We start from the raw sequence: 4861 nt of genomic DNA, 5'->3' as shown, positions 1-4861 counted from the left end.
GCAAATTCAAACATGTTATAATTTTTTAATTATCAGTTGATCCTGGATAAAAATATAGACAGTATACACTGTTGGCAAGGCTGAGGAAAGAAGCCTTCTCATTCACTTCTCGGGAGATGGAGTTTTCTGCTTGAAAATTAGGTGAAATGTATTAACTCCCCCTCCCCCTAAAAAAGTGCATAATCTGATTAGCAATTCCGCTTCCAAGAACTTGACTCGGAGGAAACAGACAATGAAAATAATAGTAATGCTAATAATATTGAGCACTTACATGCCACAGGCACTCTGCTGAGTGCTTTCTGTATATTTCTTCACTTACCCAATGTAACAAGCCTATAACACTCTCCATGAGTGGGGAAAACAAGAACAACTCTAAGTGTTGCAAAAATTGTAGACTATAAAATCTACATTTACAGTTGCAAGCTGTATTCCACACATATGATGAGTAATAAGTAATCATTAAATATATCATATATATTTGTTGCTACTAAAGATGTTCATTTTATACTATTAAATGATTTTAAATGCTATTAAAATTATACAAGTATATATCTATATGTAGGAAAAGAGCTGCAAATATGTATACGATGGCTGTCTCTAAGCAGTGAGATTCTAAAATATTTTAACCTTTTCTCTGTATTTTCTATTTTTCTTCACTTCTAACATACATCAGTTGTGGTGTGTTGTTTTGTTTGTTTGTTTGTTTTATTGAGATAGGGTCTTGCTCTGTTACCCAGGCTGGAGTGCAGTGGCATGATATTGGTTCTCTGCAACCTCCACCTACCAGGCTCAAGGAATCCTCCCACCTCAGCCTCCCATACCACACCTGGCTAATTTTTGCACCTTTTTTTTCTTTTTTGAGACAGAGTTTTGCTGTGTAGCCCAGGCTGGAGTGCAGTGGCGCAATCTCAGCTCACTGCAACCTCCGTTTCCCAGGCCCCAGTTCAAGCAATTCTCCTGCCTCAGCCTCCTGAGTAGCTGGGATTACAGGCACATGCCACCATGTCCAGCTAATTTTTGTATTTTTAGTAGAGATGGGGTTTCACCATGTTGGCCAGGCTGTCTTGAACTCCTAACCTCGTGATCCACCAGACTTGGCCTCCCAAAGTGCATTTTTTCCTTTTTTTAAAGAGATAGATTTTTACCACGTTGCCCAGGCTGGTCTAGAACTTTTGGGTGCAAGTGATCCACCCACCTCGCCCTCCCAGAGTGCTGGAATTATAGGCATGAACTGCCGTGCCTAGCCCACTTGTGCTTTAAAAGGAGAGACACACACAAACACTGCGGCTTACAAAATGTGAATTGGTACTCTTCTTTCCACCAAGATGTAAGGAGGAAAAATCTAATTTCAATAGAAATTATCAGAATAATACATGTAATTCAAATTATCTACAATACTGCAATGGCCTTGAAAATTTGGGAATGAGATCTGAATCTCCAAAGAAGGCAGGACTTTTCTCTGTGTCATCTGAAAAAATTACATGTACTTTGCAGCACAGATATATGCAGTTATGTTTAGAAAATTCAGTCTGTTTCCAAAGAACCACCTCCCTGGACTGTCCCAAACAAGCTGCAAGAAAAATGAGGTGAACATACTTGCCAAGCAAACAGGCCTCAGGCCTCCCCTTCAATCTTAGGGTTGTGAGCTTTTAGGTCATGACCAGACCTAGACTGTACCCCTGCTGTTGTTTCATCAATGTCCATGACTTTCTGTCCATTACTGAATGAAAGTTGTGAGCAGTCAGAATTTGGTTCAATAAAAGGGTGCCTTTCTTGTACAGAGATTTAACAAATGAAATAATTCATTACCTATTGTCATAAACACTCAATACATTAAGTGTGGGGGAGAGATGCACAGATCAAGTCCCTGCCCTTACAGAGATGAAAGGGTTGTGGAGAGAGATACACCAACAGTTACAAGTACTTGACACCACTCTGAAGAGGAGCAGGCATCACAGTAGCTACAAGGGGGGAAGAAATACCTGGGTCTGTCTGAAGGATCAGGGAGCCTCCTTGTGAGGCACCAATGAATCTAATCCCTCTGTAGTTACTGAATACCAGGCACCATGAGAGATGTCAAAACTTGGTCAGGCATGATTAGTGTTAGGAGTCCAAGGTGCCTGAAACTTAGCACTTGTTTTTTCTCTTCTCCAGGATGCTGGAAAATGGAAAATACATCCAAAGATGACTGGCCACTAGATGAATGGGGCACAGAATGTATTAATCTGTGGAAGCAAACTTTGCCTCCATGGAGGGTGCTCTGGTAAACTACTGCAGAAAATTCCAGATCTCCTAGACTTCAGGACCTGCAGGCTCAGGTATGCCTGCCAAGGTATAACTGGTCTAGCACACAGGGTCCCTTACACACCCAGCTGCAAGTGAACAAAGAGAAAGCATGGAGGGAGGGAGGGTGGAAACTGGGGCTGGGGAGGAAATGGGAGTGATGTGTGAGGTTCTGCCCCAGTGTTCTTACTGGATGGGAACAAAATATACCAGAGAGGAAGAGGACATGCCGGGTAAGGAGAGCGAGCTATTAAGACAGTGATCTTATTCCTTGGTGAACCAGGGGCTGTTGTCATGCATCACCTATGACAATGAGGGAATCTGGGGAAAAGAGGGAGAGATATAAATTCCTCTCTTTTACAATAGATAGTGAAAGGGAAATAATGAAGGGTGATGTCTGCATATGTAGAAGAAAGATAGCCTGAGATGTAACTGGCCCATTTGTGTGCACAAAAGCAAAATAGAGGGACACTGCTCCAAAGGGAAAAATAATTAGGGCACAGAATGCCTCATACTGACCACCAGGTGGTACTACAGACCAAACACAGCTTGGCTGTTGGTCCAGAAAGTCTGGGGTAGTGTAAGTTGGGTTTCAAAACGCAGAGTGGCCAGACAGGCTCACACCTGTAATCTCAGCACTTTGGGAGGCTAAGGTGGGAGGATCGCTTGAGGCCAAGGGTGTGAGACCAGTCTGGGCATCACAGTGAGACTGTGTCTCCAAGACTTTCTCGCTACAAAATAAATAAATTTTTGATAGAATGAAAAGATCCAGAGTGCTTACAATGGAATACTGCTCACCCATAAAAAATAAGAGAAATTCCCGTGTATGCTACAATATCAGAGACTCTTAAAGACATTATGTTAAGTGAAATAAGCCAGGCACAAAATAACAAATATTGTATGATTCAACATGAGGTACTTAGAGTAGTCAAATTCATAGAGAAAGTAGAATGGTGGTTGCCAGGGACTGGAGGAAGGGGGAGTGGGGAGCAGTCACTTAATGGGTATGGAGTTTCAGTTGGGGAAGATGAAACCTTTCTGGAGATAGAGGATGGTGATGGTTGCACAATAATGTACTTAACAATGGGTAAGATGATTTTGTTATTTTACCACGATTTTAAACACAAAAACAAAACAGAGTGCACATAATGTTCTCTTATACCAACTGGTGGATGCACCTTCTAAAACAGGTAAGAGAGGAGGTAAAAGATGTTTCCCCAATCCTGCCTGTCTCAGCCTGTCAGTTCCACTTGTCCTGCCCAAATCCTCAGTTTTCTTTGTACCGTGTTCACTTACTTTTCATCAAATGCCTATTCAGTGTAGGCCTTGAGCCAGTACTGAGAATGCATTCTCTAGGGGCCAGGCCATTTACCAGCTCTCTCTCATCCACTCCATTTACCTTCTTCCAGTCAATCCCCAGTCCACACATTTTCCGCTTTCTTCTCTCACTCAACATCCATTAAAAAAAAAAAAAAAAATACTATCTTAGTCCATTTGAGCTGCTATAACAAAATACCTTAGAGTTGGTAATTTATAACTAACAGAAATTTATTGCTCACAGCTCTAGAGTTGGGAAGTACAAGATCAAGGCCCCAGCAAGGGCCCATTCCTCATAGATGATGCATCCCCTACGTTGCTGTATCCTCCCATGACGGAAGGGCAAAAGAGGCGAACAGCTCTCTCACACCTCTTTTATAAGGCCACTAACCCCATTCAAGAGGGCTCCACCTCATGACTTAGCCACCTCCCAAAGGCTCACCTTGTAATACTGTCACACTGGTGGTTAAGTTTTAACATATGAATTTGGGGGTCAGATCATAGCAAATACTTTTGATTTATATTTATTTTAATTTTAAGAGAGGGTTAGAAGGGGTAATAGGTGGAGTTTTCTAAAGAAAAAGCCATTGCTTGAGTGACTCTAAGGGCAGACACCAACAAGCCATCCTCTAATTAGACTAAAAATATGCAACAGCAACAAACAACCCTCTAATCTCTGTGACTTAACACACAAATAGTTCACTGTGTGCTCACATTACATGTCCACTACAGATCAAGAGGGTCTGCTCCACGTGGTCACCTAGGCTTATAGAGGCTCCACCATCTAGAATGCAGTCTCCCTGGTACTTACAGGAGGGTAAGAGAGTGGAGAATTACAGATTGGCTTTTCATTGTCTCAGCCTGAAAGTAACCTACATAGCTTCCCCTTACATTTCACTGGTCAGAAAGAACCACATGGCCCTGCCTACCTGCAAATATTGTATCTGTGAAGCCCAATTATCTTTGCTATAGGTTTTTTATTCTGTGCTCTCACTGAACCAATAGTGAAATTGTGACTGTTTCTTGTGAATCTACTCCCCTCCCTGGACTCTAATCTTTAAGAGAGGAGGCCTCATATTACGTATTATGTTAACTTTGGTGCCTAGCACAAGACTGGTGCTCAGTGATTGTGGAGTGAATGAACAATGGGACAAAGTAAAGGTGAACCTAAAAAAAGGTGAAGTCAGTGCCTGGGAGGATCAGTTTAGAAGGAGTTTCCCTATCTGAAAAATGAAGCAGGGAAGGCCAAGAACACAATGCT

This window comes from Colobus angolensis, unplaced genomic scaffold (genome assembly GCF_000951035.1).
Source record: "Colobus angolensis palliatus isolate OR3802 unplaced genomic scaffold, Cang.pa_1.0 Scaffold172, whole genome shotgun sequence".
Classification (NCBI taxonomy): Eukaryota; Metazoa; Chordata; class Mammalia; order Primates; family Cercopithecidae; genus Colobus; species Colobus angolensis.
The sequence above is the reverse complement of the archived record's forward strand: the minus strand, read 5'-3'. Positions refer to the sequence as shown.